We start from the raw sequence: 22,196 nt of genomic DNA on the forward strand, positions 1-22,196 counted from the left end.
CAGTAAAAAAGACCTCATCATCCAATGTGCACAGTCGAAGAAGCCACAGCCTTGATGCCACATGACACTATTTTTTCTGTCCTAGATGGCAAAGAGTTCATTTTGGCAAGTTCAGCATGACAAAAAATCATAATTGCTCACTATAATTAGTACTCTGGCAGGTACAGATTTTTGAGAATGCCATGTGGGATAAATTCTGCAAGTGAAGTCTTTCAACAAGCAATGGAGCAAATTTTTTCTGGGTATCCATGTGATATTACAGTAGACAACATACTAGTAAGTGCTCAAGATGAAGCAAAACATGACAGAAACCTCAGAAAAGTTCTAGAAATGGCACATCAAGTGAATGTTAAGCTCAATCCACACAAATGCAAGTTCAGTCTGCAAGAAGTTACTTATGTTGGTCAATTATTTACGAGTACAGGCCTATGACCAGACCCTTCAAAGCAAACAACCATTCTCAAGATGCCAGCATCAGACAATTTTCAAATCCTGCAATGTTTTCTTGGCATGGTCAACTACCTAGGCAAGTTTATTCCAGACTTGAGCTAACTATCAGCACCACTCAGAGAGCTGACATGTAAAGATGTATCTTGGTCTTGGCTAGAAGAACACCAAAGAGCATTTGATGTCCTGAAACAGAGAATTGCTAGTCTACCTACTCTCAAATACTATGATGTTCACAAGCGAGTTAGTTTCCTGTGATGCTTCGAAATTTGGTCTTGGTGCAGTCATTCTACAAGAGGATCAATCTGTTGCCTATGCATCGCGAACTCTTACCCAAACTGAAATACAGTATGCCCAGATTGAGAAAGAGCTGTTGGCAATTGTGTTTGCATGTTCGAAGTACCATAATTATGTTTATGGTAGACCTAGCCAGATTGAAACAGACCACCCACCATTGGTCACAATCCTGAGAAAGCCTATGCATTCAGCTCCAGACTAGCTGCAAAGTGTGATGCTGAGATTGCAAAAGTATAATTTCAATCTTGTCTACAAGAAATGCAAACTTCTTTATCTTGCTGATACATTATCCAGATCACATGGAAACACCACAGAAAAGCATGAGAATGAAAATCTTGATTTTGAAGTCATGGAAGTGAGACATTTTCTTCCACATGTCTTGATGAGCTGAGAGATTACACATCTACAGATTCAGTTTTACAAAGGCTCAACCAGTTTATCAATCATGAATGTTAATCAGAGCGCTCCAGTTTGCCTCAAGAAGTGCAACCTTATTTTCCTTACAGAGATGAGATTTTGTCTGACAAAGGTATCATAATGAAAGGGCCGAAAGTAATTGTTCTAAAAGTTCTTGCAACCAGAGTACATTACTATCTTGCATCATGGTTAGCCAGGAACCAAATCTACCAAAAAAGGGTGAGAGGGCTAAAATTTTGGCCTTCTGTGTCACAAGACATTGAGAGAGCACTTTTATCTTGTTCAGTGTGTAACAGTACAAACCCATATCAGCAGAAGGAACTAATTCAGCTAAACCAGATTCTGGAACTACCTTGGTCGACAGTAGCCACAGACATTTCTAAGTGGAATGGTCAACATTATTTGGTGTTAATAGACTCTTACTCTAATTGGTTTGAGATTGACCCACTTCCTAACCTAGCATCCAGTACTGTCATTACTAAGATGAAGTGTAATTTTGCAATCCATGGTAGTCCACACAAAGTTATTTTTTACAATGGCATGCAGTTTACAAGCTAACAGTTTAAAAGATTTGCTGAATAATGGGACTTGACTCATGTTACAAGTAGTCCAGAGTACCCACAGTCAAATGGTTTGACAGAACGTGCAGTTCAAAGTGCAAAACAGTTAGTAGAGAAGTCAAAACAAGATAATAGTGATGTTTTCCTGAATCTCTTGAATCTCAGAAATGTTTCATACGATAAACATCTTGAGTCACCTGCTCAGAGCCTTCTGTCGAGACAAACTAGAACCACATTACGAATCAGTAGTCAATTGTTGGTTCCATGTGTCAAGAACAACAGGTTAGTGAAAGACAGTCTGTTCAAGAAGCACTTAACCTAGAAGTCCTACTAAGATAAAACCAGTAAAGTGCTCAATCCATTATGACAAGGAGAAGTGGTAAGGATGCAGATGTTCAAAGGTTATGATTGGATTGGTGTTTTAAAGAATGTTTGCCCAGAGCCGAGACCATACATTACAGAATCAGAAGGAGCAATCTTTAGGCTGAATTGGAAGCATTTGAGACTGGTGTCTGAGCCTATACCACAGCACATAGCCTGTGAGGAAGACTCTTTATTTCAGATTGTCCGGTGTTACAATTCCTGAGGAAGTTCCAGAGGACATTCACATTCCTATGATGAGTCCAGAAGTTCCTGATAAGAGTTGTGCACTGCAGACTGTCCCTGTTTCTAAATTTGGTCCCAGCTGTTATGTTACGAGATATGGTTGAATCTCTAAACCCTGTAGCAGATATGTTTCAACTTGGACATGAACTTTGTGTTTTGTTTCTGATGTATATAGTAATGCATGTCGATCTCTGATATTGTTTTGCACAAAGGGCAATCTTTTTCAGAGGGAAAATGTAGATCAGTATATGTGTATATTCCTTTAAGAAGCTATCCAAGGGCCTGCACAAGTGTATAAATACTGAGCACGTGCAAGCTAAACTGCCCTTTTGTAGTTAGCCGTTGAGATGTAAGCATGTATGTGTATAAGGTCTGTCTGTTAACTAGTTTGTTTGCATTTAATGATGCTGTTATCCATCCTGATGTGTTTCTATATATTAAAGCATCTAAACGAAACCCCAAGCCTTCTTGTCATATGTGTTGGAGATGAACAAACGTCAGTATGGCTCAGTTTTTATTCATGTCAGTACAAATTATCTCATCTACAAGGAAACACTGTGAGTAGGGAGCTGACGGCCCTCTTAGATAGTATAACCTGTACTGGTGTTAGGGCACATTTTTCACAAATCACCTATAGAAAAGATAGTCAGGTCACCATGAATGAAAATTTTTTTTTGTGTAAGTACCTACATGCAAAAAAATGTTCTGTTTTAAAAAATGGAGATGTGTAGAGCATCCAAGCCTAGTTTTGGAAACACGTGTTTAGACAGGATGGCATGCATTTGTCAAGATCAGCAAAGAGAATTTTTGCAGCATATATTTTGCAATCACAATGAGAACGCCAACACAATTCAACGAAGCAACCAAGATATCCCAGATAGAATAAAAACAATATACTTTATTCGATAAAAGTGCACACGGTAAGCGCTTTCACTAAATCAGCTTCATCAGATCATTTAACAGCACCATAAAACTGAATTATTTTTAAACAATTCAAAATCTCATGGTCCAATCAAAATCCAAACAATTGTTAACTAGCAATAAACTACCATGCTCTCTTAAAGAAGTAACACTAAAAAGACATAAAAAGCTCTTGTAGCTATTACCATAAAAGACACTTCTATAAATATCTAAATAAATACAAAGTGACATAGTACTACCATAAATATGCAGAATCTGAGGACAATGGCAATAATAATCAAAATGAGGGTATAAAGATGTGCATACCCTGTACATCTACGTAAATAATGATACCTATAAATATATATATATATATATATATATATATATATATATATATATATATATATATATATATGCATATACACATATATATGTTAATAAACAAAACACTCACATAAACATCTCACTTCCTTATTCTTCGTTTTTTTAGAAGAGGTTTGATGGAAGCCTTCTCATTTAAACCACTGCCCCTATCTGCCCTAACTGCTATAATCCATCTGTTCTCTCTAAACTCAGTGTGGTTCCTAATATCACCTTTTCGAATACTTGGTGTAATAACCTCTATGGCCCTAAATAAAAAATGATGGTTATCATCAAACCTACTGACATGTTCCGCAAGTGCATTATTATCAGCCCGTCTCATAATGCTATAAAGATATTCTCGGATCCTATCTTTGAAGGGTCTATTTGTCTTCCCAACATAGAAACAATGGCATAACTAGCACTCTGCCAAATAGACCACATTTGAGGTTCTACATGTGGCATTAGCATGAAATATAAATTCCCTGTGTGTATCCGGATGACAAAATTTATCTTGTGTCTCAATATAGGTACAAAAATTACAATCACCACAGGGAGTTATATGGCCTTAACTGATAGAAGTCATTAGGGAATTCTGATAACATAATAACCTCTTCAAGTTTTTTCTATTCCTGTATAGAAATCTTGGCTGTTCTCCTACAATTCCTTTTATATCTTCATTTACCTGAAAAATGGACCAATTTTTACTAAAAATTGTTCTTAATTCTTTATTATCTGAAGTATAAAATAAAGGTACCTTAAGAAAGATGTTTTCAGTGTATTTTACATGAATTAACTGAAGAGTTCAGAGGGCCAAAATATGTTGCTGCTATACCCTGTCTCAATATATTAATGTCACTTAGGGACTCAGCAACTTCTTCCTTATTATACCCTCTAGCCAACAACTTATTTTCCAAATCTCCAAGTTCATTTTGAAAACAATCATCAAAAGGATTTAACCTTGAAGTCCTGACACCTTGGCCTCTAATAAGGTTCTTAAATATATATCCTGGATGCATACTAGTCCTGAATAGCAGGGAATTCCTGTAACAACTTTTTCGGAAGACACCTGTGTTAATGAGGCCATTCGGTAATTTTTCAATATAAAGGTCTAAAAATTCTATACGTGTAGCAGACCAATTCAGGGTAAATTTCAAGCAGCTCATAAGTGAATTCATAATGTGATGGAAAGCAAGTAACTTTTCCACATTACCTCTCCACAAAAGGAAGAGGTCTTCGACAAAACGTCGATAAAACAAAACTTTAGCCTTAAACTTGTCAGTATGAAATAATACAGTGTTCTCCCAGTGTGCCAAAAACATGTTAGCGTAGCTGTTTGCACAAGGGGTTCTCATGGCAACCCCATCACACTGGGAGAAAAAAATCATTGTTGAATATGAAAATATTATTCTCTAACACTAATTCTAGAAAAAGTGTTATTAAATCTATTTGAACTGAGGACAACTCACTATGTTGCTGTAAGTATTCTTGCACAAATTGGATACCAAGTTCATTTGGTATTACTGTAAATAAAGATTGTACATCTAGAGTTACAAATAGGATACCTTCTAAATCATTTAGGCCCTTAACATAATCATAGAGGTTAATTAAAAATTGATTAGAGTCTCTGAGTATAAATTGATTAGAATTAATCACTGGTCTTAAATATTTTTCAACGTAAACAGAAAGGGGTTCAGTTACCAACCTCCACCCGCTACAATGGGTCTCATAGGTGGGTCAGTTGGATTTTTGTGCACTTTAGGTAGCCCCTGAATTATAGGAATAAGTGGATTCATGACAACAAAATATTCATAGGTTTCTTTAGTAATCAAACCTCCATTGAATACATCCTTTAAGGATCTATACACTAACGCAATGATGTTAACAACATCCTCATCCATAATTTTCTTATAGAACTTGGTGTCATTAAGGAGGCTGACCATAGCTCTATCATAATGCACTCTGTCCATGGCAATTAGACCCCCCTTGTCAGCAGGTTTGATGACTATAGACTGATTCTGCTGTAACTCACTAAGTGCCTTCCTTTCTTTAAAACTAAGATTATACCTATTTCTATTACTGGTATTCGAACCAATACTATCAAAATATTTAATTAATTCATCCTCAGTTAACTTCAGGTAAGCATCCACTAAGGGATGATTTATAGAGACAAAATTACTCAGTTTTGTCAGATGGAAACCCGGGGCTTGAACTGTATCACATGTATCTCTAACTGTAGTACCATGAAGCATCCGAAGCATAATATTCCTACAGAATAATTTAAGGTCTAAAACTGTGTCAGATAAATTGCTTCTACAAGAAGGAATAAAATTTAAGCCTTTCAATAAAATGTTTTTCTCCTCAACAGAAAGTACATGTGAGGATATGTTAAAAATTAATGATTGTTCATTTTCCCCCACATTTTTTTGAGTGTTTGATTTTGTGAATACTCCCCTGAAAATTTCCGTTTTTGGCGGCCCTGGCTCATTGATCTGGATCGTCTCCCTCCTTGGTCTAACCTGACCAGTAAGAGAAAAGAAATGCCATCACTGATAGTATTATTGTCTCCCGAAAGGGGAACATCTAACAGATGGCATGCTTGAGACTTGGGGCGGACTACTTGTTCAGTCACACCATTAACGCCGGTTTTTTTTTTATTAACTATAACTTTAGGAAACAAATTCTCTGTGTTAGACATATATGAATTTCACCATCATTGTTATTCATATAAGAAATACATTTCTCATTAGACACATTGGTTGCTATGTTAGTTTCATTTTCATTTAAACAGCACACTCTCTCATCATTTTCATCAACTATTGAGCCATTAATCATAGGAACATTAATTATTGTACGAGGTACAACAAGACTTTCAGGCTGTTTCTCAGTTAAACCATTAAAACCAGCAGTCTTTTTTAATAACAACAAGTCATTGTCACTTTTTTCAGAGTGCCTGGTAATTAAAAAGCTGGCATGATTAGCCTGAGAATGTCGATTACTAGAAGCAATACTCTGGTCTGAATTGCCCCCAGTTTGGGGCCACATGAAGACATGTCCCATTTTAAAATCTTTTAAGTCTCTCAATATCTTGATCTTTTTTTGTTGAAACAACTTCCGCTCAAAGGCTGCAACCCCATCTAACAGGCTTTCAAATAAAGGGTTAACTGTCGATGATGTAAAATTATTAAAAATAAATTCTTGTTTATTCTTAATTGATTCAATGAGGTTATTCTCCTCAGGTAAAAAGAAATCTATCAGTAAGCGCATATACTAGTTGCTTACCTCTAGATTTATCAGTTGCCAGTGAGTTAAAAGTTCAGGGTACTGCGAACCCTGTGATGGCATGTTAAATACTCGCAGTCCACGAGGTATGATTTTCTTCTCGAGACATAACTGAAAGTGATGCCTCTGTGCCTGTAACCTCTTAAGTTTCAGAAAGTCCTTTTCGATTTCGTCAATCGCCTGTTGTAACCGTTCGGTTCCTTCAGTCGCTTCCACAGATACGTCATCAGGTTAAACTGCCACAGTGAACTCCTTTCAGATATAAGGTATTGAGAAAACCTTTTGCGAAGTGCTTCGCGTACATTGTCCCTTTCAGGATTATAGTCAACTTCAATCGCTACAGATGATTCCATAATCTTGTTCTTGTGGTAAAATGCTAATAAAATCCAAAATAATATTAAAAAGAAAAATAGCAGAGCACACACAAGATAGATTCTCCGTTGTGTAGAGTAATAATCACAATGAGAACACCAACACAATTCAACGAAGCAACCAAGATATCCCAGATAGAATAAAAACAATATACTTTATTCGATAAAAGTGCACACGGTAAGCGCTTTCACTAAATCAGCTTCATCAGATCATTTAACAGCACCATAAAACTGAATTCTTTTTAAACAATTCAAAATCTCATGGTCCAATCAAAATCCAAACAATTGTTAACTAGCAATAAACTACCATGCTCTCTTAAAGAAGTAACACTAAAAAGCATAAAAAGCTCTTATAGCTATTACCATAAAAGACATTTCTATAAATATCTAAATAAATACAAAGTGACATAGTACTACCATAAATATGCAGAATCTGAGGACAATGGCAATAATAAGCAAAATGAGGGTATAAAGATGTGCATACCCTGTACATCTACGTAAATAATGATACCTATATATATATATATATATATATATATATATATATATATATATATATATATATATATGGGTCTACCTGAGTTAGTCGAAACGCCAGAAGACCGACAAGTGAATCGCGAGGCCCAGAAGATCGACAGTTCAGAAGACCGACGCGACAGATAAAAACACCGACGCCGAGGATGCCGACATGGGAAAAGGCTGTGTAAGTATGCGGTAGTGATGGACGTTTGGGTGCGAGTAAGGTAAGTGTGGATATTGACGGTGTGTGGGGATAGGGGCGGGTTAAGTGAGTTAGGGTTAGGGAGCGGGTCAGGTAAGTGTGCGGTAGTGATTGTGTTTGGGTTAGGGGCGGGCTAAGTGAGTTAGGGTTAGGGAGCGGGTCAGGTAAGTGTGCGGTAGTGATTGTGTTTGGGTTAGGGGCGGGTTAAGTGAGTTAGGGTTAGGGCGCGGGTTAGCTGCGTGTGCGATAGTGACGGACCTTAGGGTTAGGGTTTGGGTTAGGGTTGTAGATAGTTATGTATGTGAGGTTTAGTGTGGGTTTGTAGGGAATTTGGTGTGCTTGTGTTGTGTGTGTGGTTTTTGGACAGGGAATGTGTTTTGTTTGTTGATTGTTGTGATTGTGGTGTGTGCAGTGTATAAGGTTTCGTGTTTGTGTACCGTCTGTTATTTCATTGTCGGGCATGTGGGGTTTCGTGTTTTTGCACTGTCGGTTATGTGGTTTCGGTGATTGCGTTGTCGGTCTTCTGGCGTGTCGATTATGTCAGGTAGAACCATATATATATATATATATATATATATATATATATATATATATATATATATATACATTTACACATATATATGTTAATAAACAAAACACTCACATAAACACCTCACTTCCTTATTCTTCGTTTTTTTAGAAGAGGTTTGATGGAAGCCTTCTCATTTAAACCACTGCCCCTCTCTGCCCTAAGTGCTATAATCCATTTGTTCTCTCTAAACTCAGTGTGGTTCCTAATATCACCTTTTCGAATACTTGGTGTAATAACCTCTATGGCCCTAAATAAAAAATGATGGTTATCATCAAACCTACTGACATGTTTCGCAAGTGCGTTATTATCAGCCCGTCTCCTAATGCTATAAAGATGTTCTCGGATCCTATCCTTGAAGGGTCTATTTGACTTCCCAACATAGAAACAATGGCATAACTGGCATTCTGCCAAATAGACCACATTCGAGGTTCTAAATGTGGCATTAGCATGAAATATAAATTCCCTGTGTGTATCCTGATGACAAAATTCATCTTGAGTGCCAGTTATGCCATTGAGGATATGGAGTTTTAACAAGCGCATTTATTCTCATCTGTGTAGTATTAAAAGAAAGGATGAGAAAAATGCGCTTTATAGACATATTAAGCAACATGGAGACAAGCATTATTTTAATTTTGGTATAGTTGACATTGTGCAAGTTGACCATAGGGGTGGTGACTTTAATAGTCTACTACTATACAAAGAGTTATGGTGGCAAATTTATACAGACGCATCTGTTACACCAGGTTTGAATGACACATTTTCAATCAAACCATTTTTGGCTTTAAAATAATATGTTTTTTAAAATGAAATGGTTTTTAAATGAATTTTTTTTTAATTTGAAATGTTTTTTTCACAATGAATTACATATTTATTTAGTGTAGGATATTTATATTTATATATATATATATATATATATATATATATATATATATGTAGTATGTTTATATTAAGTAGGTTTAACATTATGTGTTGGTATTTCTTTAAATTTCTCTTTTTTATTTCAAACTGCTATGGCGCCAAAAATGTTATTTAAGGAATCGGTTACTAAGTTATGGTGTTCTGAAGAAGCTTGTATTTGTAACAAGTGAAAGCGCTTAACCAGTTCTGGCGTTTTGGCTATAATATAACATTTTCGTTTATATTTGGTTTTATTTCGTGAATTGCTTTTAGCTGTCGACGATTCTTTTGGGACTGTGGAAGTGTTGTATTGAGTGGAATTCCCAAGACACAGAGGAGTATTTAGCACACAGTGTTTTCTGTTCTTGTTTTTGGTTCCTTGGTCGCTGCACTGTTCGCTGAGATAGTGTTCCTTGTTGTTTCTCATGGAGTCTGATCGGGAATCCTCTTGTAATTCACCACACATCCCAGTTGAACTTGATTTGAAGTCGGTGAAAGCCGAAATAACTGAATTGAGGGGTGAGGTAACCAAGCTTACCACCCTACTCAATCATTTTAGTAATGCCTTTTTTTAGACATTCGTACAGGATTTAATGGGCCAGACAATTGCCTTCGTTCTCCAGCAGCTATGCACAGCAGTAATAGCAAGAATTGTGCTTCGTATGTGGTTCGAGGGAATAATAATAGTGGCGAGGAGGACATAAGACTATCTAACTTGTCCACGTATAGTACTGTTATACCAAATGGACAAGCTACCAGTAAGGATTTCAACTTTTCTGACCGAAAAGGGATTAATATAGCCAACACTGTGAGTACTAATACTATGAATTTAAAGTCATTAGACATTCCCCCTGCACCACTAGCAGGAATTCAATGTAGCAGTAGTAAATTAGGTGCGCCTGAATTTACATTTGATTTTTCGTTTGGTGAAGGTGACGATGAAGCATGTAGGATAGGCACCAAACCAAAGAGAATGAAACTGCATTATACTTATGCTACTACTGTTAAAGGTGTTGAAAAAAGTAATGACTTTGTGGATAACATAACGACGGACAATACTGACATTGGGGGAAATATTAAATGTAATAAAAATAGGACATCAAATATGGACCTTTTTAAAGCTTTTATTGACAAAAATTGCTCTTTTGATTATACATATTGTGATGCGGCTGTGAGTAGGTCGCATGTATCGAAGGACAAGCACAAGGGTACTTTGAAAGATTTAATTTATGATTTGGGCAGGAAACTGTTCCAAATCAGTAGTATTAAATTAGATAATGCTTATCTATCTAGGTGCATAGAATGTAAGGTAGCCCCGATGGGACACAGATTTTTTTAAACTCCCTATGGGTTTGGAGGTTACTGAGAATGTTATGTCAGAGTTTAATAACTTGTTTGATCAATGTGGTTTTAAATTTATGTCCTTATTAATGAAATTGAATGATGACAGACTGGTCCACTTAATTCTAGAAGTGGAAGAGTTGAATAAATCAATTAAGAATGATTTACTTTTTTCTCAATGGGAGAATTTATATGCTAAGCAGTTTTCTAATGCTGAACACAATATATTAAAAGTGTATGATCGGAAGATGAAAAAACTACATAGGGACTTGGATCAATATAAAAGGGGTAAAGCCTATATGTGGGAAAATAATTTAAAAAAACATTCTTATAATTCTAGGGCTGAGTATAATGTAGGATTTGATAAAACGTATACACAACAAAATCATGACACAGGTGAAAAATCTGTTTTTTATATACAGAACACAGAGGGAGGGAGAGAAGGTGGACAAGGGGATACAAGAGAGATCAACAGTATCACCCATATCCCAGAGTTCAACGATAGCGCCTGTCCATGACGCTCCTTTAGAAGTAATTGATGATAAAGCTGAGGTTTTAGATTTAGTTGAAGGTATTACACAGAAAGGGGTTACCTTTTCTTATAAGAACTTCAGTATCTACAATTATACTAATTATAAACTTAATATTAGACATTTTGAATTATTGTCCAAGGGGACAAAATACATTCCTACAAAAAAGTTCAATTTAATGGACTGTATTTGTGAAATCAAAAGATACGTTAGAAAATTAAACTTAGCTATTTTGTTTAAGGACAAAAGAACTGGTGGTAGCATACACCCTACTGAGATTTCTGCACCTATTATTAAAAAGAAGAGCTTGTTTATACCCCCTATGCACCCTACTATTTCTATGTTTGATAAGATAGTGACTCGACAGATTTACCAGTTAGATAAGCAGTTAGTTGGACACCAAGTCAGGTCTAACTTAACCGTGGAAGAACGTAAGGTACTTCAGGAATTAAGGAGTGCTAGACATATTAGAATTATGAAACCTGACAAGGGAGGGGGTGCGGTTATCTTCAATAGTTTATTGTATTCCTGCAAGATACATGACTTGTTATATACTTCTGGGAATTATTCCATGATATCCATTAATGAAATTAATATAGGTTATAGGAAAATTGACGTGTATCGAGGAGTATTTCATTGATAACAGGATTAATGATGATATTTACAAGTTTATCAAAGTCAAGTATCCTGTTTTAGCTTCAATAGTGGGTATCCCTAAGATACACAAAAATATTGAAGAACCCCCTTTTAGACCGATTATTTCTGGGAGCAGGTCCAAGACCTTTCAGACTGGTAAGGTTATTGACATATATTTAAAACACATATATGGCAAAATTTCACATATAGCTAAAGATTCTTGGGAGTTTTTAAAAAGTTATCTGGTTTATTTATCTAGTTCAGACTTGACATTTGTAACCATCGACGTCATAGATCTATTTTCATGTATACCTAAGGTAGATGGTTTACAGGCCTTTGCTACCAGTATTAGAAAATATGCTGACATACAGTGGGACACGACATGCCTTCTTACTGACATGATGTCATTGGTACTCGACCACAATTGCATCTTCTTTGAGGGAGAGTATTTTAGACAAACCAAAGGAGTAGCTGTGGGAGCAGCTTGTGCTCCCATATATGCTAATTTGGTTATGCTCGAATGGGAGGAGAGGACTATATTTGATAGCCACTTTATGAAATATATCAAACACTACACTAGATTCCTAGATGATATATATTTGATTTGGGATGGCAGAGAACACCTGCTGGAACAATTTCTGGATTTTATTAAAAATAGTATTAATTATTTGAAATTTACATCTTCTAAAAGTATGAAGGGACTGGCTTACCTAGATACTTTTGTATTTAGAGATGGTAATCAGTTTAAATCTAGAATTTTTAGGAAAAGCACCTTCTCTAACAATTATTTGGAATACTCCAGCAATCACCCGAGGAGACAATTTATTAACATCTATAAAAGCCAACTCATTAGAGCTGTCAGGATGACATCTGGATATGAGGACATGTTGGATGAAGTTAATTTCATCACTTCACTATTAAAGGATAGAGGATATGACGAAAAAGTCATGGCCAATGTCAGTAAATATGTTGTAAATGATTGGGGGGAAAAATACATGCCCCTATTGGGAGAAAAGTATAATTCTAGTTTAGTTATAGGCGTAGACAATTTGGGTGTTAAGATGATCGAGTCTAACAGTTTTGACAGAACCTGTATATTGGAATTCGGAATATACACCGGCAAGGTTAAAAAAAAAAAAAAAAAATCTTGACCGACAATTGACATATTATATCAGTCGATCAAGGCATAGCCCCCATTTTAGGTTACAGTCCCAGATTTGTTTATAAAGTAGGTACTAATATCAAATCGATCTTGGAAAAAGGTTTTTCTACCAAGTTGCCCACATTTAGGAGTACTGCCAAATGTGGGACTTGTAAACAATGTTATACTATATACCAGGGGGACACTGTGATTTTAGATAATTATAAACATACATGTATTAATTTTCGTGGGGGCAATTGTTTAACTAAAATGGTAGTTTATATTGCCATTTGCAGGACATGTTCTGGGTTCTATATAGGGAAGACCCAAAGGAGTTTTAACAAGCGCATTTATTCTCATCTGTATAGTATTAAAAGAAAGGATGAAAAAATGCGCTTTATAGACATATTAAGCAACATGGAGACAAGCATTATTTTAATTTTGGTATAGTTGACATCGTGCAAGTTGACCATAGGGGTGGTGACTTTAATAGTCTACTACTATACAAAGAGTTATGGTGGCAAATTTATACAGACGCATCTGTTACACCAGGTTTGAATGACACATTTTCAATCAAACCTTTGTTGGCTTTAAAATAATATGTTTTTTAAAATGAAATGTTTTTTAAATTAAATGTTTTTTTAATTTGAAATGTTTTTTTCACAATGAATTACATACTTATTTAGTATAGGATATTGATATTTATATTTATATATATGTAGTATGTTTATATTAAATAGGTTTAACATTATGTGTTGGTATTTCTTTAAATTTCTCTTATTTCAAACTGCTATGGCACCAAAAATGTTATTTAAGGAATCGGTTACTAAGTTTTGGTGTTCTGATGAAGCTTGTATTTGTAACAAGTGAACGCTTAACCAGTTCTGGCATTTTGGCTATAATATAACATTTTCGTTTATATTTGGTTTTATTTCGTGAATTGCTTTTAGCTGTCGACGATTCTTTTGGGACTGTGGAAGTGTTGTATTGAGTTGAATTCCCAAGACACAGAAGAGTATTTAGCGCACAGTGTTTTCTGTTCTTGTTTTTGGTTAATTGGTCGCTGCACTGTTCGCTGACATAGTGTTCCATGTTGGGAAGACAAATAGACCCTTCAAGGATAGGATCCGAGAACATCTTTATAGCATTAGGAGACGGGCTGATAATAATGCACTTGCGAAACATGTCAGTAGGTTTGATGATAACCATCATTTTTTATCTAGGGCCATAGAGGTTATTACACCAAGTATTCGAAAAGGTTATATTAGGGACCACACTGAGTTTAGAGAGAACAAATGGATTATAGCACTTAGGGCAGATAGGGGCAGTGGTTTAAATGAGACGGCTTCCATCAAACCTCTTCTAAAAAAACGAAGAATAAGGAAGTGAGGTGTTTATGTGAGGGTTTTGTTTATTAACATATATATGTGTATATGCATATATATATATATATATATATATATATATATATATATATATATACATATAGGTATCATTATTTACGTAGATGTACAGGGTATGCACATCTTTATACCCTCATTTTGCTTATTATTGCCATTGTCCTCAGATTCTGCGTATTTATGGTAGTACTATGTCACTTTGTATTTATTTAGATATTTATAGAAATGTCTTTTATGGTAATAGCTATAAGAGATTTTTATGTCTTTTTAGTGTTACTTCTTTAAGAGAGCATGGTAGTTTATTGCTAGTTAACAATTGTTTGGATTTTGATTGGACCATGAGATTTTGAATTGTTTAAAAAGAATTCAGTTTTATGGTGCTGTTAAATGGTCTGATGAAGCTGATTTAGTGAAAGCACTTACCATGTGTACTTTTATCGAATAAAGTATATTGTTTTTATTCTATCTGGGATATCTTGGTTGCTTCGTTGAATTGTGTTGGCGTTCTCATTGTGATTATTACTCTACACAACGGAGCATCTATCTTGTGTGTGCTCTGCTATTTTTCTTTTTAATATATTTTGCAATGTTTGACGATCACTAGGCAGGACTTTTGCCAGGTCGAAAATTTAACAATTCACAGACAACAACGTTTGCTGTATCTCTGATGGTTGTTAATGCTAGGAGTATTAATAATAACGTTTTTTTATGGAAAATTTGCTACGTTCCCACAAGATTGATGATGTTATTGTTTGTGAAACATGGTTAAAGAACAATGACTAAAAACCTCTTCTGTCAGGGTATTAATGTTTTTACTGTAACAGACATTCTAACAAAAAAATCAGGTGGAGTTGTTATGATGGGGATTAAAGGTAGTTATGAGACCTGTTATTATTATATGTTCAGTGATGACACTGGTACTATAGACTGCATAAACAGTGACAATAAAGACAATCATGGAACATATAACAATTGTTAGAGTGTATAGACCAGCAAAGTCCAGGGCAGATGACTTAGAGGGATTCATACATTTGTTGTATGAAACACAGGAGGGAAGAATAATATTAGCTGGGGACTTAAATTTACCAGAAACAGACTGGAATAGTATTGATTCAGCAACATTAGTAAGGAAATTATTCACAACAACAATTGCTTCAGATAGTAAAAAAATAACAACCAGGGGATGGAACATACTAGACATTGTGTTCCTAAAGAAATTATTGTTACTTCAAGTCAAGTCTTACCACTGTTGATGTGCAGTGATCATGGGGTTATAAAGATTAATTTGTTGCTAGGTAATACACAAAAGGTTAATTACAGATTATATGGAAGCAAAATGGTCCCTATGTAAAACTAACTGGAGTTCAGTGGAAAAACTGCAGATGGAATGTGGAAAGTTTTGAAAGAGAAGTTGTTCGAGTGCAAAAATCAAAACAATTTTTAACATCAGGATTTAGGCATACAACATCAGGGGGATATTATTTCCATAAGAACAAGATACCTGATTAAGGTGAGAGACAAAAAAATATAAGAAATGAAAGAGAGGTCGAACTACAACTTTGAAAACTGAAATAAACAAGCTGGACAAAATGATATTGAGCATAATGGGAAACATTTTTATAGATGCATAAGATGTCGAAAGAGTAAAGGCATAGAAATTGATAAACTGTGTGCAGATTCTAAAATGTATTCTTAGATACAGCAGATTATAGATATATTTACAAAATCTTATGCAAAACCGTTTGGATCCACAAAATGGGTGATAAGTTGTCCTAGTGACATCCAGGTAACCTCAGATACTGGAATCAAATTAGATTATGTTGAAAAAGAACTGCACAAACTGGATCCAAGCAAATCTCAGGGAGGAGACAGAATTAGTAACAATGACCTGAGAACACTTCAGCAAGAGCTTACAGTACCATTATATCTATTATTCACTAGGTCATGTAAATATGGGGAGATTCCTCAAGACTGGAGACATGTGCTTATTAAACCTGTCTTTAAGGGAAAGGGAAGTAGGACAAACCCAGAGTCATATAGGTCTACTTTCATGTTGTGGAAAAATAATGGAGGAGGTAATATTGCATAAGTTATTGTCAGAATTGGATAAGTTGGGACTTGAAAACATTTATCAGTATACATATGTTGAAAATAGATCTATTACCATCTGTAATATGATGTTCTGTAACAATATAATAACAGCTATGAATGAAAAAATTTGCTATGATGTAATTTATATAGATTTAACTTCAGCATTTGATAGGGTCATATGCATTTGATAGGGTCATATGCAAAACACTGATGAGTAAATTAGAAAAAGTTGATATTGATGTAGTCTTGATAGGATGGATAGCTGCATGGCTTATAAATAGGACAAATGGACAGGCAAAATTATTGGCTACAGTCTATCCTAAACCCTTACTTGTTTAGATTGTATCTTTCAGACCTAACTTTTTCATCTGAGGTATTCTGTAGTCTATATACAGATGACCTGAAAGTAGGTAAACTGATTACCTGTGTTACTGATAAGCATGTCTGCAAAATAACTTGACTAAATTGACCATTTGGGCACAGGCGAATAGTATGCTGATAAATACATCAAAAACTAAGTATATGAGATTTGGGAGACATAAATTGAAAGGTGAATATTTAATACAACACACAGTGATTGAAACTGTAGATTCATTTAAGGACTTGGGTATATGGGTAGATCCAGCTATGAGTTTTTTCTAATCATATCGACCAATTAGTTAATGATAGTTATAGAATTATGGGCTGTATAAAAATATTTATAAAGTCTAGGAAATCAGAAATGATGACACCATTGTTTGTTAGTTACATTAGACCCAAACTTGAATATAGAATAACAATATGGAAACCCTATAAGCAAACAAGCATGAGTAAACTGGAAAGAGTACAGCAGAAATATACAAGGGCATACATGGATGTGAAAATTTAAGTTATTATGAAAGACTGAAATATTTGAACTTGTACAGTGTCTCTTATAGATATCTAAGAGGGGATCCTATTCAGGTATATAGAGCATTTAGAAACAGCTACCTCTGGGAATGCTTGGGGTTATCAAAAAGTAGTAGAGAATCATCAGACAACCTATGTAGAAGATTCTATAGGAATGAGATGTGTACTAAGTGGTTCTCTGACAGAGTAGTTGATGCATGGATCAGACTACCAAATTACATTAAAGCAAGTACTAGTTTAGATATTTTAAGAACAGCCTGGACATTTAGTATGGGAACAAGTTTTTTGGTATATTGGCAAGCTAGAAGGGCATTAATGCCTGTGCTTGAAATATTTAGATGTATGTGTGTACATTGGATTTCCATAGCATTTTTACAAGAAATAATTTTACTAGGTGATGTGAATGTCAATTGGTTGGACATAAATCTTAGAAGTATATGAATAAAATCCAAGACATACATGCTTGTATTACCACATATTCCCTAGACATAGTCATAGCTATGGGAAGATGTTTGAAAAAAAACATAAATGTCAATGAAATTACCCCACCTGGTTTCAATATAATTAGGCTTAACGGGGGAAAAAAAGTAGGCAGGTGGCATAGCCATCATCTACAAGAATTCCCTAAATATAACTGCATATGCCTAGGAGATACCACAGTTTAATAATGCAGAACTCCGCATATCACATCTCAAAATCAGTAATAGGAAAATGTTTTGTTTAGCAGCCATTTATATCCCACTAGGTAAAAATATTACAACTGTAGAAAATTATCCTAAACTGGATATCCCACCATATACAACATGAGGCAATAATACTAGGAAACCTAAATGCAGACTGGCTAATTTTTAATAGCAACACTCCATCTGATTTCATAAACCTTTATGGCTTTACACAATTAATTACATCAATTACTAGAGTCCACAAAAGTACTGGTAGGCAGTCAACCTTTGAATTCTTACTAATAGACCCAACAGAATTAGTGTACCCAGTAGCCTTCCAGACAGCATAATTGACCATCAACCTACTTACACTCTTAGAAGTTACAATATCCAAGATAAACATATAATTTACAACCAAGTTTGTAACTCAAGAAAACTCTGACAAACACACTTTTATTAACTCCTTAAGAGGATATAACTGGAACTGAACAACTATATAACATACTCTCGGCTAGTTATGGCATACAAACTGATATATTTTCCTGAACAATGTTCTACATTGAAAAATGTATTATTGCCCTACACCCCCACAAGGGACCTCCATTCATTTCTACTAAGCACTACTAAGACAAATAATTCATTGGGGAGCTTGCTATACTCCTGTTACATCTCCAAGCTCTGGGACACCATCCATACACAAGTAAAAACAATTAACAAACATCCAGTCTATAAAATCTAGCTCAAACAATACCTTACCCAATCTTGGTCATGCTCATATTCATCACCAGGTTGAGACCTCTAGTAAAAGCATTAACTCCCTTTTGCTTATCACAAACTTTTTGCCCTCCTTAACTTGAATCATTACACCCTTAACAGTTTTCCCTCCTGTATTTGAATTAACACATCCCTTTCACTCCCGTTTTAAACAATACTTCTCATCTTCTTCTTTTTCTAAATGACCCCATCCACTGCTCTAACCCTCCCATGCATGTCCTGTATACCCAATTTATAAACCACCTGGATAACACCAATTTGGAACAGGCAGCCTAAATAGAAACAATCCTATACCATGTTCTTTGTCTTATGCTATTACCACTATCCTCCTATATAATACTAATATCTTCCATCCCTTCCTACATTATTTTACAACTTACTTCAATACATCTCTCGTACACTTTACCAACCTATGTAATACTAAAATCTCCCTTCCTAGACAATTTAAGTGACTTTATTACATATCTTAAACTCATTTCAAACCTTTCTTTACTGAAATGAAAGAACACATAATTGTGCATCATGCAGTAACAGTCCATTTACTTCTGCAAGGTTTTTCAGCTGGAAATATTTTGCTGTATATACCTGTCTTGTAATTATGTTTGTTTCATGAGAAATGTAACTATTGTTTTTGTCTGAGAACTGTTTGAAATGCACTTATTAATATAAATGTACTGTGGTGGAGCTTTTCTCCTTGGGCTCTCCCCAGTTGGACTTTCCCAGTCAACGAAGACAAATGAACTCTAACTCCCCTATATCTAGCATGAACTTGTATGGTGTCACACAACTAATTAATAGCCCCACACATTATACTAAGACATCAAATTCTCTATTAGACTGTATCCTAGTATAAGACCCTAGCAAATACTCCATCACAGGTACAATGTCAAACTCTCTGTGATCATCTCCCAGACTATATGACTAGACATCTCATACATCCAGTTAAACAGCATATTATAAAGCAGTATGTAACCTTTCCAGGTTTAACCCACAAATGTTCATTAGTACACTTTCATCTATTAACCGGAACTTCCTAAAAATCCTCCTCTTAGATGATGATGATGTAATTGAATTCAGTACCACTTTTCTAAATATCATAAATAGCCTTGAATCTCCTAGAAGGAAGAGAATAAAAAAATGCAATTTGGCTATTCAGAAGGAGTAGAATGGTAATTTGGGGTAGGGAAAAAGCATGGAAAGAATGGCAAAAACATAAAACACCTCAGTACCTTAAAAACTTCAGAATACTTAGCAGTCATGCTAAAGAGCAAATAAATGAAGAAAAAAAACAGCATTATAACAACTTTCAGAATAATACTAAACACGACCCTAAAAAAAATTTTGGACATCCATTAAAGAAATCTTGCATCCCAGCCAAAAATTAAACCCACACCCCTCTCCTGATAACTCACCACTCAAAACTGCAATACAGTTCAACTCCTATTTTATAGACAGTATAGCGTTTCTAACTACGGATTCCTCAATATCTAATCCCAACCCTGCTCAACAGCCACATATTATCACACTCACTAACACCTTCAAACCTGTGCCACATCCTATATAAAACTACTCTTAAACTGTGCTCTTCTTCAGCTAATGACCTTCCAAGTGAGTACCTAAAAATAGTGGCCAGTAGCATTGCCTGTCCTGTCTCAATCCTTATAAATGGGTCAATCCAGGAATCCCACATTCCCTCACTCTGGAAAAAGTTTCACATTATCACTCTGCACAAAGGAGGAAATTCAACTAATATTAATACATAGACCTATAGCAGTCTTATCTTCCCTTGACAAAATACTGAAAAATGTATTCAAAAACAATTGCTAGACTATTTCTTGCAGGAAGAACTCATCCCCTACACAACATGGCTTTCATCCTTAAATAAAATGAAAGTGCTAATATTACGTTTTAAGTTGTTGAGCTGGATTTGTTGGAATCTCTGTGGCCTTGCGTGTGTTTTTTTATCAGTTTGTCTTCTGTTTTGGTATGGCTTCCATCCTTCCCGTAGCACTAGCAGTGTCCTTCTAACCTGTATAGATACTGTAAATAAAGGTAGGATAATGGCAAACTAGTCTCTTCCTTATCTCTAGATTTGTCTAAAGCCTTTGATACAGTTTGTCAGAGCAAACCTCTACTTCAAATGTCCTCTCAAGGTCACTCTTAGCCCACCCTTCTGTGGTTCACAAGTTACCTGTGTAATAGGTGTCGGTCAGTAAAATGGCACTCCACGCTCTCTCCTTACCTCCCAGTCACCACCAATGTACCACAAGGCTGTATCATTGATTCCCTTCTCTTTACAGTTTTCACCAATATCCTCCATAATTCCACACAGTAGGCCACCCTAATACAATACACAGATGATTCCATTCTCATTTGCATATGTGGCAACATGATACACCTCCAAAAAATTACTCAGGAAGCTGTAACAGCCATTGAAACATGGCTTCATAACTCACAACTAATGCTCAACCCAAAAAGACCAAACTATTACTTTTTTCCCCAAATCCCTCTTATGAAAAAAAATTGAAGTCCTCTCTCTTGATAATGCAACCATTGAAGTCAATTTTATAGCAAACTGTTAGGCATGTTAATGGATAATAATCTTACATTTGACCTGCATATACAAAATTGCATAAGAAAAACTCTCCAAAAACTAGGGATGCTTTACAGAGCCAAAAATGTTCTTACTAACGTAACTAAAGCAACAGTTGCCACTACCTATCTCCTTCCCAGTCTTCTTTATGGTGCTTCCATCCTTACTAACCTCCAGGCTTCACGAAAATTAAAACTTGAACAGTACTATGACAAAGTTGCTAAATTTGCAGCACATGACCCTTTCAGGACCCCCCACTGTATAGCACTGAAAGCCTAAATTGGTTAGAACTGCCACATCAACTAACATATATACAACTTCTTGCCACCTATAAAATTATCCAGCATCCATCTGCCTGTCCAGAAGTAAAAAACATTCTGTACAACTATGTTCCCAGTCGGTCATTGCGATCCAGTGAACAAAAACTTCTGTCTGTCTACAAGTCTAACAAATCTGTTGGGCATTGTCTGCACTTGTGCAAGGTTTCTAAGGCCTGGAACTCCTTACTTTTATCTAACAGGTTTATAACTTCCCTCTCCCCCATCTTTAAAAACAATTCTGAAAGACTTCCTAGCTAAAATCTGTCTCTGTTCTTGCTCAAATCCAGGATGAACTATATCTCTAAATGGAACCAGTATCTTTTCATTCATTATGCTTCCTTATGCTGCCTTCTTCCTTACTGTATCTAATTCTTTTCCCTTTACTTTC

The 22,196-nt window shown here is 35.4% G+C and overlaps 1 protein-coding gene across 1 annotated transcript in view; it reads left to right on the forward strand.

Annotated features, from left to right (window-relative positions):
* Nucleotides 1-22,196, forward strand: part of WDR35 (WD repeat domain 35) — a 2,872,164-nt gene that overhangs the window by 1,269,808 nt on the left and 1,580,160 nt on the right. The gene's annotated exons all lie outside the window — the stretch shown is intronic.

The sequence above is a fragment of the Protopterus annectens genome, chromosome 1.part0 (genome assembly GCF_019279795.1).
Source record: "Protopterus annectens isolate FY-2018-M chromosome 1.part0, PAN1.0, whole genome shotgun sequence".
Classification (NCBI taxonomy): Eukaryota; Metazoa; Chordata; order Ceratodontiformes; family Protopteridae; genus Protopterus; species Protopterus annectens.